This window comes from Mustela putorius, unplaced genomic scaffold (assembly GCF_011764305.1).
Source record: "Mustela putorius furo isolate JIRA1106 unplaced genomic scaffold, ASM1176430v1.1 tig00000224_pilon_pilon_pilon, whole genome shotgun sequence".
NCBI lineage: Eukaryota > Metazoa > Chordata > Mammalia > Carnivora > Mustelidae > Mustela > Mustela putorius.
The window spans coordinates 35234962-35256066 of NW_025421321.1; positions in this window are offsets into that span (position 1 = coordinate 35234962).

Sequence of the window (21105 nt, forward strand, 5' to 3'; positions counted from 1 at the left end):
AATTATTGTCAGAGGTTTTGCTAAAGGTAGGGACACCTGCATTTAATTAATGCACTATTTGCATATTTCACATCATAAATAATGATGCCCTATAAATTACATCTTAATACTAATCCTGTAGTAGTCCTCACCACAACTCCTTGCATTTAAATCCCTGCCATGGATCAAATCATTGTGGATGGTACTTGACATCTAAATTTTTCCCCAGGACCTTTCTGACCGCTCACATATCTGATAGTTATATCCAGAGCTTTTAGAAGTTGACCAGTAAAGATGAGGTGTGGCAAGATTTGATTTTTTTTCTCTGTGACTTCCTTTTCCAGATATACAAATTCCAAGAACCCATGTGGTTAAGAGTAAGTTCATCGTTTTCTAGCCACTTAACTACAAATCTGCATAGAGATCACTGTGGCTTATGGTGGAATTGATAGGCTACTATCTAGACTACATCTCCTCCAGACTGTACAAATCAGAGTCACCACTTTAAGAAAGTATTTCAATTTTACTTTCATCAAAGAGTTAAAAAGCCAAAGCCTTTTAGCGTCTCGTTTCACTTACACACATAGCCCATTATAACCTCCATAAACAAGGATGACAAGTTGAGATTAATGAGAGTCCCCAAGTGACAGAACAATTTAATTGTCAGAAATCATAGGAGCTGAACTTTACCAGTGTATTTATATAAGACAACCCTACTCTAAAAACTTCCCTAATTGATTATGACCAATAAGTAATAACTTGGAAAGCAGTTTTCTGGTATACAAATAACAAATGACTCATAATAGTTAATTGAGGTATTAAGATGCATAAGGGAAGAATATTAGATTGACTAGATAAATGATTCATAATGTAAGGCAAATAATTGGAGGGTTCATACTCCTAAGTAGTGTATAGCTCATAAGCAATGCTGAAAGTACATCAAATAAAGGGAATTGTGTTGCTAAATGAACTACCTGCTAACTGGGTATCATAGCTTCATTGCCTCCAGGCTCCATTGGATCCTCGCTTTCATGCAGAGCAGGCTTCTGTGGATCCTTCTAAGAATCAAAGGTGGGATGGTGGGTACGGTACCCAGAAACATGCAGAAAGTGGACTGTGTTGTGGCTGAGTGCATAGTACAGTGCCTTTCAAGGTGTCTTTGACCAGCTGTGGGCCCAGTTTTGGAGATCTAGGGCACCTGATCTAAAGTCTCTCTCAGCAACCTCCACATTGATCTTACTTGCAGATGGTGGCAGCTGCTTACATAATACGACTTTGGAGATCCTTCACACCCAAATAGCTCTGTACCTCTGTGCACGTGCTCCATTGCTCTCCATCTCAAATCCCATCAAGTTAACTTTGATCAAAGTTTGATCAAAGTCAATAGCAGAAGTAAGTGACTCCACATAAGGGTTCCAACACTAGGTTATGTTGTCTGTAGTCTCTGTCTAACATAATTAAGAATAGTCTCTCAAAAATGTAACTTAAGAGCACAGTTTTCTTTTCAGTCATTGTCTATTTTGTCTTTATTTGCCACCTGCAGGTTTTAGTCAGTGTTGAATACTACTTATGCCTTAGAGCTATATTAGAATTTCTCATTGGGAATTTCATACAAAATCCTGCACTCTCAGTGTGCTTTGATTGACTTTAATTTCTGATTGCATAAAGGTTCCAAATATTCCAAGCTCATTTTAAACTTCTTTCTGAACATCTTTTAAAATCCTCTTCTGATGATGGGACGTGGATGGCACTTAACTTCTCCAACAGCAAACTGGGTACTTGGTTTCATCTTAGTTTAATCTTAAAATACTAACATCTTTCATTGATTTGAGAGATAAGCAGTGCTAATGAAGCGACTAACTGTAACATGTGTGCCTCGCACCTCACCAAACTTCCAGAAATAGAAGATATTCTTCTATATTCTCTTTTGCAAATGAGAAGCCTCAGCTTGAAGGAGATTAAGTGACAAAGTGTGTTCTCCACCCTTCTCCCCTTGGTATCCTTTATTCCCGATTATGATGAACACATTTTTCTGGCACAGAAGTAGATACTTAATAAATGTCAGTAGAATCTAATTCTGCAAATGCCTGATTTGAGCCTTAGGATTAATGGATAAATAAGTTTAGACAGAGCAACACAGTTCTATTCTTCTAACTAGAAAACCAACACTCAGTGCCTGATGGTGGTTTGGTAACATTATGAAGAATAAGAGACCATCCTTACATTCATACATATCTTAACCGTCCAAGGAAACCATTATGGAATATAATTTCTGAATTTAGAATCAGAGTCGGTCACAGCTCTCTTCTGGGCAAATCCCTGCAGCAGCTTCTAGTGTCTCTTGGGGCAAATAGCCACAGTCTTTAAAGGGACCTGCTGTTCTTGAGCTCTAGGCTCTTCTTTAACATATCTGCATAGCTTGCTCCCTCATCTAGAAGTCTTTCACCTTCTCAATGAAGGTTACTCAGATTGCTGTGTCTAAGAGGGCAGCCTGTGCTGGCCTCCAACTCCCAGACTCCTGATCCGCTCAGTCTATTCAATGTTCTCTTTCTTCCCTAGCACTTAACATGCTTTCACTTATAGGTAGACTTTCACATTGATTATTTTTATTGTTCATTGAGTTTCTCTTACTATGAGAAGGTAAGCTCCAGGAGGGCATGGATCAATGTCTCATTCACTGATATATCCCAAGTGCTTAGAAGAATGTCTGTTCAATAAGGGCTGATATATCCCAAGTGCTTAGAGGAATGTCTATTCAACAAGAGCTGAATGAATGAGTGGATAGAAATATCTGCTGAATGAATACAGAGTAATCTACTTTTTCCTTAAAGAATTTTGCCTTTTGACTAAACTATTGTCATTATCTGGGAGTTAATAATGATAAGCACTGGATCTGTGTAGATTTTCAAAACTTCCTCATTTTATTAGGTATCCTGGCTTTCAAATTTCTCTTAAAGGCCTAAAACTATAAATATACCATTTGGTTTTTTTTTTTAAGTACAGTAAAACAAATACTAAAGACTTGACTTCTAATTTTTAGTAGCAACACGATATACGGAGGACATGCTGCCACCTAGGTCTGTCTAATCTCTTTCACCTCTTTCAGATAAGGCCATCAAAGCACTAAGGCAGTGAGTAGTACACTCAAGGGTGTTTTGCTGGTGAGTGGTTGGGATTTGGAGAAGACACTTGAATGTTGATGGTTGGCCTCAGAATATTCTGCTGGACTCTGTTATTACTGACCCATCAGACTGTTATGCATGTCATTATCCTAAGTGACCATAGGTAAATTGATTCTTTAAGTCTCATGAACATTTTTCCTCCCTCTTCTCTTCTTACATTCTCAAGATGAAAGCTGTAGATCAAGTTAACAGCACAGTGGAGAAAGCTCTTGCTGTAGTAATTCAGCTCAAGGCTGGCCCTTTTGCTCGAGAAGGCGAGAGCAGTTCTTTTTGACTGCTTCTTCTAGGCATGCTTGAAAAATAACTCAGCGAGCATTCCTCTAGCCTCCATCTATGATTTCACTGGGAAACTATGCATAAGATACTTTGGAAATAAATATACACAAGAAGTTACAACTCTGTTTGAATGACCCTCTACCTTGGAATGTCTAGAACTGTGAGAATTATAAGGCCAAGAAATATGTCCAGGCCTGCTTGCTTGAAAAGTTACTATTCCTTATATGGCATTTGAACAGACAGAGAGCCGAAGTTGTATAAACTAAATGTAGATTTTTTTTTTCCCAGCCACTTATGTGCCTCATCCTTGACCTATTTCATTTATAGGTTCCTTTAAGATATTATGTCTTGAAAGTTCATTGCCTTCTTGATGGTCTTCCAAGAGTGATTTTCAAAAACAGTCAGTGCTTCACATGGACTCTATATCAGAAAGATCCAGGAAAGGATGGGCCCAGAAAGGTTCAGACCATGAGTGTACTGGTACAATCAAATTGGTAAAATATGAGGCTTGCTAAAAATGTGGGGGTCTTGTGAGAGTACCCCAGGTACAGTTTATTCATTGCTGTTAGAAATTTTAAAATGTAGACACCTAGAAATGTTTAGTCTGGTTTTCAGTAAGGAAGAAGGACAAGTGGATTCAGTCAAGAACCCACAGCACAACAGATATTTCTTTTACTCTATTTCCTTGAAAATGGAGAAAACAGAGCAACAAGCTGCTAACATAAAGCTAAAGAACAGAAATTTTATTTTTTAACAGGGATAATTATTTTATTATACCCAATGTAGAATGGGCACATTTTATAATTTTGGTTTGCACAGGATATTTTAATGTAAGCAATTCAGAATATTGACAGCACATGTTTGAAAGATTATACTTTCATTAATCCTTACCAGCAGTTCTGAAGTCTCCCTGGGTTCAAATCCCAATTATACAAGTAATAGGATAGGTATCTTATCCTCGCCAACCTTTGGTTTCTCATCTAAAAATGAGGATTAAAAATAGTACCTATCTTATAGAATTGTTGTAAGAGTTTAAAAAATTAAATCAACATAAAAACAAAGACTGGTAAGTACATAGTTTTTGGTAAGTAAACACAATTATTATTCTCACTAGCCATGTATATTGATTGCCATACTTGATAATATTGGAATTTTTTAAAAAGAGAAAGGTAGATTGTAGGAAGATTCCACACATATTGAAACTGGCTCCCTTAGATGAACTCACTGCCTTGTTACTCAACTTTTCTTTTCCTTTTCTAGACCTCGGTCTACATTTTTGTACAAGTGGAGAAGAGCAACAGTTACCTAAATAACTCAAAGAAAGTACTGATTTTTGCCTTTATTATTGGAATTTTTCAGATGGAATCTTCCATTTCTTATATGCTTAGAGTGTGATCTTGTACTTCACTTAGTTGCACAGATATGTAGAGACTGGTCTACAGATTGAACTAGAGATTTAAAAAAAAGCTGTAATAGATAAAATATTGCTGTTTCTTCCTAAAGCTTAGATGTCAACCTTCCCTCACACTAGAGGGAACACTCTCAAATTCATTTTATGAGGCCAGCATTATCCTGATACCAAAACCAGAAATAACACTACTAGAGAACAGAACTATAGGCCAATATCCTTAATGAATATAGGCACAAAAATTCTCAATGAAATACTAGCAAGCCAAATTCAGCAGTATATTAAAAGGATCACTCACCATGGTCAAGTGGGATTTATCACTGGGATGCAAGGATGGCTCAATATATGTAAATCAATCAATGAAGAACAAAAGAAAAGGATCATATGATCATCTCAATAGATGCAGAAAAAGCACTTCATAAAATTCAGCATCTCTTTATAAAACCTCTTAACAAATTAGGCAGAAAAGGAACATATTTCAACATAATAAAGGACATATCTGATGAGTTGACAGCTACCATCATACTCAATGGTAAAAAAAGGCTGAAAGATTTTCCCCTAAGATCAGAAATAAGACAAACGCACTAACCCTTACACTCCTATTTCATATGGTACTTGAAGTCCTAGCTAGGGGAATCAGGCAAGAAAAAGAAATAAAATGTATCAGTATTAGAAAGTAAGAAGTAAATTATTTCTATTTGCAGCTCACATAATTTTACATGTGAAAAATCCTAAAGAGTCAACCAAAAAACTATTAGATTTAATCAATGAATTCAGTAGTTTCAAGATACAAAATTACAATTACAAATATACAAAAATCAGTAGTGTTTCTATACACTAACAATGGTTTTCTGGAAAAAGAAAAGAAATTGATCCCATTTACAATAGTATCAAAAACATAAAATACTGAAAAATAAATTAACCAAGGAGGAGAAATTTTTCTGTTCTGAAAACTACAAGACATTGGTAAAAGAAATTGAAGGCACAAGTAAATGGGAAACTATCTCATATTCATGGATTGGAAGAATTAGTATTATTAAAATGTCAGTACTACAAAAACCATCTATAAATTCAGTGCAATCCCTATCAAGATTCCAAGGACATTTTTTACAGAAGCAGACAAAACAATTCTAAATTTATATGAAATCACAAAACCACCAAATAGCCAAAGAAATCCCCAAAATGATGAACAAAGCAGGAGGCATCACATTCCCTGACTTCAAGCCATGTTATGAAACTATAGTCATCAAAACAGCATGGTACTGGCATAAAAACAGACAAACAGACCACCAGAATAGAATTAAGATACTAGAAATAAATCCACACATATATAGCCAACTAATATTTGACAAAGGAGTCAAGAATACTTAATGGAGAAAAGATGGTCTCTTTGATAAATGTTGTTCCCAAAATTGAATATTCACATGTAAAAAAATGAAAATGGAATCCTATCTTACACCACTCAGAAATAATTAACTCAAAGTGGATTAAAGACTTAAAGATAAGACTTAAACCATAAAATTCCTAGACAAAAACAGCAATTATACTCCTTGACGTGAACCTTGGCAACGATTTTGGGATATGACACCTAAAGCAGAAGAAACAAGATAAAAAACACATGGGAATACATCAAACTAAAAAGTTTCTGCCCAGCAAAAGAAACCATCAGCAAAATGAAAAAACAACTTACAGAATGGGAAACTTTTTACAAACCATATATCTGATAAGGGGTTAATATCCAAAACATAGAAACGACTCCTACAATTCAATGACCAAAAGACAAAATAGCCCGATTTTAACAAAGGGCAAAGACCAGAGTAGACATTGCTCTAAAAAATGATATACAAAAAGCCAATGGGTACATGAGAGGAGATTCAGCATCACCAGTCACTGAGAAACGCAAATTAAAACCACGGTAAGATGTCACTTCACACCTATTACAATGGTTATCATCAAAAAGACAAGAGATGAGAAATGCTGGTAGGGATGTGGAGAAAAGGGAACTCTTGTGCACTCTTGGTGGGACTGTAAATTTCCACTATGGAAAACAGTATGGAGGATCCTCACAAAAATTAAAAAGAACTACCATATGATCCAGTAATTCCACTTTTGGGAATATATCCAAAGGAAATGAAAACACCAACCTGAAAACATATCTGTAGACCCACAGCCAAGACATGCAAACAACCTAAGTATCCATTAATGGAGAAACAGGTAAATAAATTGTCATATACACACACATGCATATACACACACAGTGGAATATTTAGCCATAAAAAAGGAGGAAATCTTATTTGTGATGACATGGATGGATCCTGAAAGCATTTGCTAAGTAAGATAAGTCCGACAGAGAAAGACAAATACCGAAATCCGAATCACTTAATGTAGAATCTAAAACAAAAACAGGGGCTCCTGGGTGGCTCAGTGGGTTAAAGCCTCTGCCTTCGGCTCAGGTCATGATCCCAGGGTCCTGGGATCGAGCCCCACGTTGGGCTCTTTGCTCAGCGGGGAGCCTGCTTCCCACTCTCTCTCTGCCTGCCTCTGTGCCTACTTGTGATCTCTGTCTGTCAAATAAATAAATAAAATCTTTAAAAAAAATAAATAAAACAAAAACAGAAACAAGCTCATAGAAAAAAAGACAGGCTTGTGGTCACCAGAGGTGGACGTGGGGGCAGGGGGAATTGGAAAAGGGGGCCACAACACACAAATTTCCAGTTAAAAGATAACTAGGCACTAGGGATATAATGTACAGCATGATGACTATAGCGAACATGGCTGTAGGACATACAGGAAGTTAAGAGATTAAATCCTAAGTGTTCTCATCACAAAGAGAAATTTTTTCTTCCTTTTTGCCTCTTTCTTTTCTTTTCATTGTGCCTATATGAGATGATGGATGTTAGCTCAACCTACTGTGGCAATCATTTCACTGTGCATGTAAATCAAGCCACCATGCTGTACGCCTTCAATTTATACAGTGACGTATGTCAATTATTTCTCAATAAAACTGGTAAAAGCTCCTCACACAGAGTTTTCTCCAGGGCAGCCTCTTGCGTGTGCTAGAGGACCCGAGAGAAGACTCTGTTTAGGGTGGAGGCTTTCCCACTCCTATAAATGAGAAAAGCTCAGCTTTGAGGAACATATTATAATTTTGAAACAAGTAAATCTAGAAAGAAGTTATTTGGGCTCTGGCATAGTATCAAGTCTGTGGTTTAAGCTTAGTGTTTTCCTTTGAAGTGCACGGCAGGAGGTGGCAGTGGGTGACATCAGCTTTTTGCTGATGAGTGCCTCTCTAGGTCTGAATCTAGCACCGGTCCTCTAGATGACCCGAATACTTTCACAGCCACTTAGCTATTTTGTCACCAAAATAAATACACATTTTGCACTTAGGGGAGACTAAAGTAAGGAAATCTCAAATGGCTCAGAAGCTCAGTGATGGGAAGAGAATGAGTACTAAGTATTTGTATTTCATTTGACAATGCCATTTGTTGTTGGAGGCTTTGATATAATTCAGGCTCTGGGTAACTTTGATTTTGGTAAACCTGATTTTCTAGTTTTTAAATCTCCAATCACTAAGCATCTGGTTTTTTCTCTTTAAAGAAGCTAATACTCTGACAATACTTAATAGTTTCCATTTTCAGCAAAGCCAGCTTTAAATATTTCCTAGTGTTAATGCATGATTTGTCTAAGCATTTTAGCCAAATCTAATCTTTCATTACCGCTGGTTCGCATCTCTATTTTCAGATGGTTAATTTGCTGACTTTCTGCAAAGTTCAGTTTTGTTACATGTCTGATCAAGCTTAACAATAATTTTCTATATTATATTAGCCAAAGTAATGTTTGTTTATGAGCTTAGAATCATATTTATTAACATCCATGATTAACTGAAAATTGCCCCATGTGGTATTTCAATCCACAAATGTGTTTTGATTAGAGAAGGGACAATTATTCCATTTGCATTTGATTCTAACACAAATGGTATAATTTTCAGCTCCCTTAGTCAAACAGATAGTGGTGGAGAAAAGAAAAGGTAAGGCCTCTGAAAGACTGCCCATGTAGCTGCTGCTTTCTGATCATTGAGACCCTAATGTAATTCTTTTCTTTGTAGCACATTTCTATAAAATAGTTTTTACTATGGGTAATTACCTTAATTGTTCATATAGTCTCCAAAGTATCACTGGGGCATTATCTGCTAGGCTGCTTGAAACTGATCATTGTGTACTTTCTAACATATTTCATCCTCTTTAGGATTGGATGTCTGACTACTTTAGATTTAATACTTGATGAATATTCTGCGTGTAGGGATCTGGTAAATAAGAAAAAATATATTTTGAAAAGATGATTTATGTTCTCTTTAATTCTGACTACTTTCTCCGAAGCTTTTGTGACCTGATATAAATCTCCAAGTCTCCTTTTTTTTAATCTGGTAGAACAGAGTTCAGCTTTTCACAGATTGCTTAGACTATCAGCATGGGATTCTGCTCTAGTGTCTGATGGTGCTGGAAACCGGAATCTGCTTCTTTGAATGACCAGGGGCTCAAGGTGGACTTTGAAAGCATTGAAGTTCCAGCATAGAGTCCAGTGGGGGCCCCAAGTATGACAAGGTGGGGGGTCGGCCTCCCCACACCTCCTGACATGGGAGTCACCCTCACAGGAACTCCTTGGAGACTCAAGTCACTTTTTGCTGGAGATAAGAACTACCCTCAGGTGGGGCCTAGACAGGACCTGCAGGTGTGGGGGGATGGAGGGGGAGTGCAGGGGTGTCACTTTTTCATTTGCTGCTCAGAAAAACTGATGTAAGGTGACCTGATTTTGGTGTTTACCTTGGGCTGAAAGCTATACAGACCCAAGCTTTGGTCCTATAATCTTTTAAAGCTGGACTGAGCAGAATGCCAGAAAGGCACCAGTGCCTAGCATGGTACCCAATACCTTCCATAATGTTGGTTGAATGAATGAATGAACAAATGAATGAAGGGGTCAGAACATCCTATGTGACTGGAGGCCTGAAGCTTCCATTTCAAGCTTCTATGCTTCTGATAGTTTCTTTACCCTGTTTGCTCAATTAGCTGTATCCAGAAGTTTTGCTCTAATTCCTAAAAAAAACTTCATAAGCACCTCTTAAATTTTTTTTGATTAGCTTTAATCTGCATAGAACCCCCTTTTTGTGCCAGAATGCTAGCTTTAATAAATCAGCCAGCTAAAATTGAATAAATCTATTTAAATACTTATAAAATATTAAGGATGCATTTGGGAAAAGCCTCTAAGGTTATTGTGGCACCCATGTACCTCACAGTAACTAATTTATTAAGCAGTTTGCAAACCTGGAAAGAAAGGAAAAAGAAAAATGGTTTCATAAACCAAGAGCAGAAGCCAATTTTTCAGCTCAGATGATGAAAGGAAGCATGCATTTCTAATCAAAAAGACAGATAAGCCTTCTCTCTCCCACCATTCCCTCACCGGTAAAGTGCCTTTTCATCATCAACAACACTCCATTCCTAATGGCTGCCTGGGCCTTTCTGCACCTTCTCCATACGCTGGTAATGTACACACAGCATCCCTTTGAAACAAGAGCCCATTAGCTGTGGCAGACTACCTTTTCACATGACGATCTTCTGTTGCAAGTCATCAGCGCAGTGTTAAATCATCCCTACTGGGCATGCTCAGAACCCTGTCAGAGGGATAAACTGATATTTAGAGCCATAGCATGAAAATTGCTTTTCAGGCCCCTTGAAGGACAGTTACAAAAAAAAAAAGAAGAAGAAGAAAGAAGAAGAAAAGAAAGGGAAAAGGTCATAAACTAGACAGGTAACAACAAGTTCATTCTTTTACCTTGGAGATTTCTTCCTTGGATTTCTTTAGGTGATCATTTGTGACTCTCAGTCTGATGCACATTGTGGCTGTCCCCTTGTGCAAAGAGTAGGGTCAGGGTCTACATACGGCAATTGTTCAGTATTCCAGGTGATCCTGCCTCTCCAGCACTTAACAGGAACCTCCCACCCCCTCACCCCGAGCAATGCAATACACGTTCTATTAATGACAGCTGTCATTTTAAATGAGTCTGGCCTACCTTGTAAGGTTCAGAAATATTACCTTTCTGTTATTCGCCATGCTATCTGGCACAGGTGTTGCTGATCGTAGCCCTCATGGGGGCCTATAGAGAATCCTATACATAGATCCTTAATAATGCCTTAATGGTCCCATCATTTCCCACAGGCCACCCTGAGAGAGTGCTCACCTGTTCCTCTTGCCTCTCCCCACGTGGGTTTATCAAGCATAGACTGATACCTTGATAATAATTCTATTATGTTTGGTACAGCGTATGTAAAGCATGTGGAAATACTGGGCACAGGGAAGACAGAATTTGTAGGAGTCACTTTGTTATTTATTTTTAAGGGCCAGCACTAACAAACTGTGTGTTAACACCGGCTATGGCTTCTCTTAGCATCATCTGCCAAGTCCGTGCAGGAAATAAATAAACATGATGCTCAATGAGACCTCCCAGTTCAGTAATGGTTTTTCCAGGCTAACTGACTAGACAAAGCAAAGGTTTTTTAAGGAGAGCCTCTATCTCCTCTCAGCCAGGGTAAAGGGCGAGGGTGGACTTGATTTCTGACAAGCCACACATACACGTGGAGTCAAATCATTTGTTGTTTTAGGCCTGGATTCCCAAGTACATTTTCTCAAGGTGCTTACATGTAGCACGTTTCCACATTTTTCTTGGTCCAAGAAGCTGGTCAGGACACGCTCGAACACAGGGCTTCGCTAAATTATTTTCCTGTCAGTGAGTGCATTGCAGGGAATGAGAGACTCGTCTTTACCGGCAGGTAGGTGAGTCCTGTGGGGAAGATGATGACCAAGTTGAAGACTGCCATTCCTAGACCTACTTCATTTTCCGGCCACCATCAATGGCTCCTAGCATTTGTCACCACATCCTGGCTTCTTCAGGGACACAGCCCTCTGCCTGTGGTGCCTCTGATGGGGTCCAGTTTGGTTACTGGGACACATCAGCACGACTGAGGCTACGACTTTGCCTTTGATGGGTTTTGTTCCGCTAATGGGTGGCTGCTTGAATAATCTTAGTTTGGCGGAAGCATTCAGACAAATAAGGGGGAGAGCTTAAAGATCAGAGACTAGAACTGACTTTTTCCACCCCAGGCAGCAACCCCCTGCGAGGACATGGCATGACAAAGCCCAGCAGTTTCTCTGGGCTTCTCTGATGATAAGGATTCCCTTGGTCTCTCCAGAGGCCACCTTCTCCCTGGAAAGGTCGGATTCAGTAAATCTCCTTTGAGGCCCGAGAATCTGTTTTTAATAGGAGACCCAGGTGATTTCCCTCAACAGGAAGGGTTCTTTGTAAGGATTTTGGGGAATGTTCTTTTGGTAACTATTGGCTGAAAATTCCTGCCTAGACAGAAAGCTGATGAGCATTTTGACACACTGAATGAATGAACTCTCACATCCCAAGTCCAGCCATACAGAGTCTACCGGATAAAACGATGCCAAAGAATAAGTTGGTGAAAGGTGAGCAGTAGAGGAAGAGAAGAAGGATGTGACTAGATGAAAAAAGTTCTGGAAAACTCAAGGCAGTGGTGGAGGGCGGGGCATGCGGGGCCTCCAAGAGACTCAAACCCCAGGACAGTTATCTCTGCCTTTGCAAGGGCTGGTTTTAATCACTCTCTTGTACCTTTCGCTGGTGTCATTTGTCAAACCTTCCCATAAAAGTTGCAGAGTGAGGTTACGCAGCGGGTACCATCATCCATCTCTAGTTACTGACCGGGGTGGGAGGTGGGTCGCCATTCCTCCCTCTCCAGCCTGCGCTTGCTTTTGTTCTATCCTGCGAGCGCTCAGCCCCTCACCGGAATGGAGCGCAGCCCCCACAGTCTTTGGAACAAAGCCCTTTGCAGCCTGTTGCGTGCGCCTTCTGGGTGTGCTCTCCTGGCATCTGCTCTAGAGACTTCCTCTTCTGGGGATTTGCCGATTTGAAACAAATCCCTCAGCTTTGGCTCTGAATCCCTTAATTTTAAACTGTGTGATGATCAGAGTTGTTCATCAAGCTCTGATAACAATGTGGCGGGAGCAGCTTTCCTCTGGCCCGATCTGTCCTCCGTCGCACTGCCTGCTCTCTGCCATCTGGCTTGCGTGTTGCAGTTGAGCTGCCCAATGGTTGAAAGGTAGGAGAGGCAGAGGTACATGGGTTGATGGGGAGGAGGAGTATCTTCCTGTACTTTCGGCCCCACTGTAACCCAAAGACAACTGAAAATGCCTGTGACAGAAGTTCATGACCCACTTAGCATGCCTTAGCTGTGGGATTACGTGGGTTAATGTGCCTATCCTCATCAACAACTTGCTGAGGTACTGTTATCAAGCCTACTTTGCATATTCAGTATGTGTTCACATGGAAACACATTCAGGCCCCTCAGTTGACCAGCTTCCCTGCTGAACATGTCGTGTGGCTTAGAGAAGAGGTGGGGTTTTGAGAGAAAAGGGTTTATTGAGAGAAAAAGGTTTATATCTGCAGATAAGAGGAGAGGGTACAAGGGACGTATGGATTGAACAGGTGTCAAGAAAGCACCCAGAGACTCATTCTGGATGACAAGTCTGTGTAAGATTAGGAAAAAAAGAAAACCTAAGTGCAGTTTTCAGGAAAGGCCAGTGACTGGAACCATAAGATGATTGAAAATGATCCTGCCTTAGAGCAGGTAAAATGCCCAGAAATCAGGCATGGATGGTCAGTAAGGCTAGGGGAATGATCAGGAAGGAAGAAATGAGGGCCTTTGTAAGTTGACCCAGAGCCAGGTCCACTTGGGGCTGAGTCTGGGACCAAGTAATCAGCATTTGATGTTGATGAAGAGAGTTAGCTGTGCTGACACATGAATTTGAATGTAAATACTTAGAAACGATATATATATTTTTCATTTGGCCCTTTACCAACTTTACAGATAACCATTTCTTAAAAAGATGTCTCTGATTTTTCTTGTATTTATTTTTGGTTTGATAACCAAATTTTCTAATTATTTTGGTTTGGTTTCCTCTGCTACTGGTATCTTTCTTCTGGCCCACAGCATATTATTTTCCTTTTCAGTCTTTCTTAAACCTGCTGCTATCATAGCACCATCAAATAGACATCCAATGCATGCCATATAGGCATATTAAAAATTTCTAGTAGCCACATTTTTCAATAAATGAAAAAAAATAGAATTTATTTTAACAATGTATTTTATTTAATCAAACATATCTAGTGCATCATTTCCATATTTCTATGAAAACTTATAGCACACCTCATTTTAGACTTATCACAAGCCAAGTGTTCAATGGCCATATATGGCTCACGGCTATCCCTTTGCAGAGTGCTGTTCAAGCAGTTAAGATGAAACTGGTCATATTCTTGCTCTCTTGCTTTTTAGCTGGTCCTCCTTTGAGTTACCTCTCTAAGCTTCATTTTTCTCACTGATAAAAGAGAGGTAATAATAACAACTGATTCTATGCATAAAACGGTACCAAATCTGGGCCCTGTTCTGGGCTCCCGGAAGCATGCAGGAAATGTTGACAACACCAAGACCGCGATAGCCCAGCTCCCAGGCTAGCTCCCTGTGCAGGCCAAAGTTAGTGCTCAGTGGTTAAGAACATTAGGCTCTTTATTTCTCTTTATAACTATACAATTATCTGTCTATAGTCTATCGGTCTATCTCTCTATCTATCCTCTATCTACCCATCTTTCAGTGATTCTCAAGTGAGGGCATGCAGTTGGTAGAGGTCAAGGATGTTGCTAAACACCTTACAATGCACAGGACAGCCCACATCCCCTTCATAACACAGAGTCATCTGATCCTAAATTTGAATAGTGCCGTGACTGACAGACCCTGATTTGACCAGATTAACATGGTCATTCTTTGATCACTTTTGAAGGAGTTTGGAAGATGAACTATAGATATATATTAATGGGAAGACACCAGCCTTGGTGCTTGGGATATCTCTCATTTATTTGTATAAAAAGAGGCTGCACAAGAAATTCCATAAATGGGCTTCCTTGGGCTTTCCAGAAGGGAAGCAGTATGATTTGTACAGTCATATGTGGGAGGCAGATGAGCTCCCACACTCCTGTGACCCGCGACCCATCACCAGGGGCTCTGCTATTGTGGGGCTGATGGGATCATGACAAGGGTTTGGCTTCCACTGGACTTGCTCCCTTGCCAGAATCGAGTGCCATGTGAAAGCCGACAGCTGCCTTCCTGTTCCCCGGGGCCTGCTGGGTCACAGGACCCAAGGAGAGAGAACAAGAAGTCACAGTGCCAGTTCTGGGGCAGGTGGCCCCATGAGAAGGCCCCTTATCCATCCAAATCCTTTCCCTCATGTATGTTATGATAAATGTACTCAATTTACTAGGCGCTCTTGGAGAGGCCTGGTGAGAGACCGTTCCACTAGCCCACCTGAAGACATTGTTAGAGGACACGGGGGTTCCTTGGGGATTTGCAGGCTGCAGCCTATGAGAGAGTTGTTCAGCTTGCCGTTTCTCCTCAGGGTCTCTCAGAAGTACTTCTGGTCTTTGTTCCTATACTTATGTACTTTCTGCCTCACCACTGTGCTGTTTTCCCTTAAGGTTTTCCAGTTTAAGTCTTTTGGGTTTCTCAGGTTCGCCTTGGAAACAGCACCATAGCCATGTGGACACTGGAGCTCACCTCACTGAAACTTCCAGTAGACAGGAGCTTTTAGCCCCATTTGCTGCCAACTGTATTGCAACGTCTCTTGTAAATCTTGTGGCAAAAAGCTGCTTCCATGCTTCTTTGAGTTCTGCCTTCTGTGGAGCAGCTGTTTTGTTTGTCTTTGTGATTTCCTGGCTGGCTGTTGAGGGGTCTGTCATTCCGGTGGCCAGAGAGCACCCCTTGCACCGCTCTTTGTGCATGAGGGGGACTGGGGCACGGGTGAGAAACACTTCACGACGCAGCTCCTTCAGCGTCTCCGCCACACCCCGCAGCACGGGCTGAGGAAGCAGAGAGGCCCTGACAGTGAACTTCAGCCGCCACTAGTTCTGGTGATCTAGTTAACACCCCACGCGGAAAGACCATTCTCAACACAAGAGTGCAAACTCTCCATTAAAATTCAAAGTCAGTATGAACCCCAAGAGGAAATGTTCTGGCTTTAGGGCCACTGGTGAACAGATGGACGAAAGCCAAGACGCTGGCTATCCGCCCTTGCCAATGCTGGGGAGCGATTCCTCTCCCGCATGGCTTCCTCTTTCACCAAATGATCAGGTTCCTTCTGGCCACCTGGAAAACGCAGAGTCAAACACCTGTTTAAGTGGATATGCTGAGCTCTGGGCCTGCCTCCACCGATCCATCTGTAGCGCCCGCCACAACGTTCACCAGCTGCTTTACTGAGCACGGGGTGGGGGCCCAGGCTTTGATAAAAGCATCAACGGTGCGCTTAAACCACCGCAGAGTCGTTCCTTTCCACATCGGTGAGGATGTGCAAGCTCCAAGCCTGGAGCCTGCCAAGGTTTGCCCGGATTGGGGGCAGGGAGGCGGGCTGCAGGAGCTGCGTTCAAGCTCAAGCTCAAGGGCGCCGGCACCCGCCCCTGGCCAGAGAGCGGCGGCGGAGGCAGACCTTCTCCAGGAGCAGACAGACGGTGGCTTGGCTAACCCGGGGTTCTGATTCTAGGAAAATGAGTGCATTCAGTTGGAAGCAGCCATGGAGACCATTATTTCACAAAGAGCGGTTCTCGCCTTTGTCTGGGTAGAGCTCAGCTTATGGAGAAAGCCCAAGACAAGAGGAAGGAGGAAAGTGGTTTGGTGTTTTGTTTTGTTTTGTTTTTGCTTCTGCATTTGAATGTGTTTGTGGTGTTTGCATTTCCCTTTTTTGGCTAGGTGATGTTGAGTCTGTGCTCCTTTGATTTTATTGTCGCCACTCTCCTCCTAATAAAAATGGTCATTAAACACGATTAATTGTGTGGTGCAAAGCAAGCAGCAACCTCCAGCCCAAACCCATGAGTACTCTATTTTCTCACAAGCTACATAGGATCTGAGAGAATCTCAGGTTATTTTGGAGGGCGGTGCCAGAAGAAATACCCCAGTCTGGTTCTTAAAGCAATTTATGAATAAGTGAGTGGTAAGAAAGGAATCATCGCCCCTTTCCTCTGGCCTAATGTCTGCATTAAAGGTAGAAGAATAAACGCGCCCAGACATTCTATCGAGGACTTGAGATGTGCCAGACATCATTGTAATACTCTTACTAATTAACTAGTTCAAGCCTCACAACCCTAGAAGGGAGCTAGCACAGTTTTACAGATGAGGAATCTGAGGCGCAGAGAGGCTAAGTAGCTCACTAACTGCCTACTTGTCGGCAAGTGCTGGAGGCCGGGCTGGAGAGCTCGCCCGGAGTCATGCTCCTTTCCCTCCCGGACAGCTTAGAAACCCAATTCATTTTTACTGTAAGACGGTTCTAAAGTGCCTGCTTCCAACATTTTAAAAAAGAAAAACATTTTTCGGGTAACTCTTTCCCAGGTAACCTAGGTGCATTCTCCCCCCTCACAGGTGTTACTCGGGTCTTGTGGAGATAAGGGTCTTGGGTCACCACCTCTTGTTCACCGAGTCCTCACAAACTTTGTGGCTATTCTAGCCTCTTGGGCGATTTCCAGCCCTATCTACTTCTAACTGCTCCGAACTCTGTGAGCAAAATAATTGGGTGGTTTGTGACGTGAAGGGAATGTGGGCACGGCAGGGTGTAGAAAAGCAAAGACACGCTGACAGCTACCAAACGGAGAGGGGGCAGGGAGAGGCGAGGTGGCTCCCAACCTGTCTGCTCCCTTTCTGCCGGAATCACCTGCTCTCCTGATGTGTCCCAAGTATCCATTGGCTCCCTTGCCATCGGGGAGCGATGGTCTTTAGCTTGCTAAGGGTGAGTATTTGACCCAGGACCCAAATCAGCCTTTAGTCACCACATTTGACAGATTTATCACTGACGAAAAGACAAATCAATCCACTGCCCCTTAATCTGCATTTTTCTGGGAGTCATACCAAGTCTCAGAAGGTCACTGGATAGCATCAAAAGATCACGGTCTTCCAAGGGCAGCGCTATCCAGTGTGGCTTCCCCCTGGCCAAAAAATATCCCTTATTGACTAATATCATAGGTGGTACAGGGAGGAAGGCAACAGGGAAGCAATCTTTGCAGGGAGTGTCTTTTCCCCTCATTGACTATCTCTCCGGCCTGTGGAGTGGAGGCCCTGACAGCTCAAGCCTTGGTGGGCACACCCATGTATTCAGTGTGTGACAGAAACAAAACAAAACAAAAACAAAAACAAAACAACAACAACAAAAACCCAAAAAACCTGATTTTAACCAGATGGTAGAGATAGACTACTCCCCACATTTTACCTAACTGAATTCTAATGATAAAACAGCAGAAAAAACAAATTCGGAAGACAAGGAGTCTAATCTCAACTCTTCACCTACTAATTGTGTGACCTTGAAGAAGTCACCTAAAGGCCCTGGGCTCAGTTTCCTCACTCACTGCATGAAGGGTGTGGACCAGATCATCTGTCATTGACTGCTCAGTTATGGTAATAACGTGCAGAATTTCAAGGTGGGTGGGTGGAGTTAGGTTTCCATTTTACTTTGGGCTTCTAAGGAAAGTTAAAGCCTCTTCAAACCGTGACAAATTTAAAAAGCAAGCAAGTTTATCATTTTCAGTGCATACAGTATGTTTGTAGATACATAAATATGTAGTCAGCAGCTGGAACATAATGCAAAAATTCTTCTGAGTAATTTCAAAGCATATGCCACGTGCTGAATGGAGATTTCTAGGACTTCTCCAATTGCGAACTTCAACACTCACCTCTAATATATTCCGACTTAAAGTGTGCAACCTTGTTTAAAATGCACTGCTAAAGCATATATTTTCATGTATTGCTATGTCTGAATGCATGATAACCAGGTTGAAAATCAAATTATCTGTGTTAGGGTGAATATTATAGTGTGAATACTGCCTGCTGGGCTGTGAATGAATCTTGTAAACACAATCAAATGCATCTTTCCCTTTCTCACGCATTCAGCACCCCCTTGCTCAGAGAGGTGATTCTTCACCTTCCGCTTCCCATTGTCACCGTGGTTCATGTTTATCGTGGGTGACATCTTCAGCTTCCACGCAGTGTGAGCTCTGCCGTGTTGAAACTGAGCATTCTCCCCCAGAACATAAGCCTTTAGATTATAGCCTCATCTCGATTAGGAAAAATAAATAAATTTTGCCCCTTCCCCCTCCCCCCCAGAGGTATACGAAATGCTTCGTTGAATGACAAGGGTCCGCTGAGAGATTTCAGGTCTCTCGAACTGTTTTACGGAAGGCAAAGAGTAGATGTGTAAAGGGAGCCATTTTTGCTCAGTTGCTAATTTACTAAATTATCCCAGTAGGAGGGGAGGGGTATGCCGGGTGCCATTCAGAGGGGACCCTGCACTTCAGGAAGCGTTGAGCCAGCAGAAAGCCCAAGTCTCTCAGGGAGGGGAGTGAGTGAGTCCCGTGCTGCCACAAGCTTTGAGTCACTCCCGCACAGCTGTCTCAGTACTTCGTGGAGCAGTCTTGGTAGTAGTTCACGGAGCGCGTGGCGTTCGAGGCTGACAAGGGATTAAGGGAGGACTCCATCCATTGGAGGGAACTCCATTGTTCCAAGGCCATACAAGGCAAGGTTGCTGTGAGAGCTAAGCAAGTGATGGCCCACGCAGGGTTGCACTAGATCTTTCTTCCCGCTGGCAGCATCCTTACCTACTGTTGCCAAACCTCCAAAGTTCACCATTGCAACTTCCAGAAAGGGAAAATAAACTCCATGAATTATGGGGTTATCCTGACCGGTTCTTTATGTAACAAGTCAGTTAGTTGCTCCCTTAGCAAAAGAGCGAAGGTGATGGTATTCGAGATGAATTTCTCTCTCTTTTCCAGACGCTTCTTTTCCTTTTTTTTTTTTTTTTTCATATCTATCCTTATTTGACTGGCAGCACTTTTCACCCCAGAAAGGCCCTATAGCTCTCAAGCAGCCCTCCCTGTCCTGTGCCCACTCCACTCCACTGTGTAGTGCCTTCCTTGGGCAGCTTTCCATTGCTTCCTTAGACCTTTTATTTACCCTGGGTCTCTCCACACATCTACATCTCCCTGTCTGTGGGCCTCTGAAGTATGAGTACCTGATGGGATGTCATAGCTCAATTCCCAGGTGGAGGTCCTGTCCTATCAGCAGTCTTCCATGCCAGGAAGAAGAATGATGACATTTTAGACACTGGCCAGACCGGAAGTCTGACCAGCCTATGATCCTTTTAGTTCTGGAAACATGGCTTACAGGCAGCCACCCAGCCACATGGTTAGCCTGGCTTGTTTCCAGAAAACATCTTTATTTGTTTGTCATGGATTGTGACGGTTGGATACTCACACACCCTCCCAAGAATAGTAAGAGGGGTCCAGAGTTATCTTTCAGGCAGATGTGTCTGCCCTCCAGCCCCCAATTCTTTTTGTGCATTAAAAAAATAAGGCTAAAATGAATCTCAAACTGAGTCTTAAAGAAGAGGAAAACATCACAGAAGAAGATTCTTTACACCAAACGTGGAAGAGAGAAGGGGTCTTCATGCTTGTCACTGCCGCTGTGTTATCAGCAGCCGGTATGGCAAGGGCTGTTGTTTTAGTAACTAGCTGGCTGTAGATTTCTCTTCTAGGTATTGACTGATGTTAGCAAAAAGCAGCCCAGGAAAATACTGGGGAAATGCAGGTGTTGATCAGCTTGGAACATGGAACCCATGAAGATGATAATCTATTTTCACTCCATACTCTTCCTTGCACCACTGCTCCCTCCCACCCACACAACTGTCCAGTGTCAAGTTATTTCTCTCAGGTCCCCTTCCTCCCTTAAGGTAGACCCATTTTTCTGAGCCAGAATAGATCAGGACTCCTATTCTTTGAAACAATTCAAGGGTCGCCTGGGTGGCTCAATTGGTCAAATATCCCAACTCTTGATTTTGGCTCAGGTCATAATCTCAGGGTCGTGGGATCAAGCCCCATATCAGGCTCTACTCCCAGCCTGGAGTCTGCTTGTCCCTCTACCTCTGCTCCTCCCCCCACTCACTCATGCTCTCTCAAATAAATAAATAAAATATTTTAAAAAAAAGAAACCATTCAAAAAACTCAAGGCCTGATACTTTTGAATATTCTAGCTGAGGGATTTCAAGATGGACAAGAGTTGGGAAGTCCCAGAGTAGCATGAAAAACAGGAAACCAGATTCCCTATGACCTCCCAG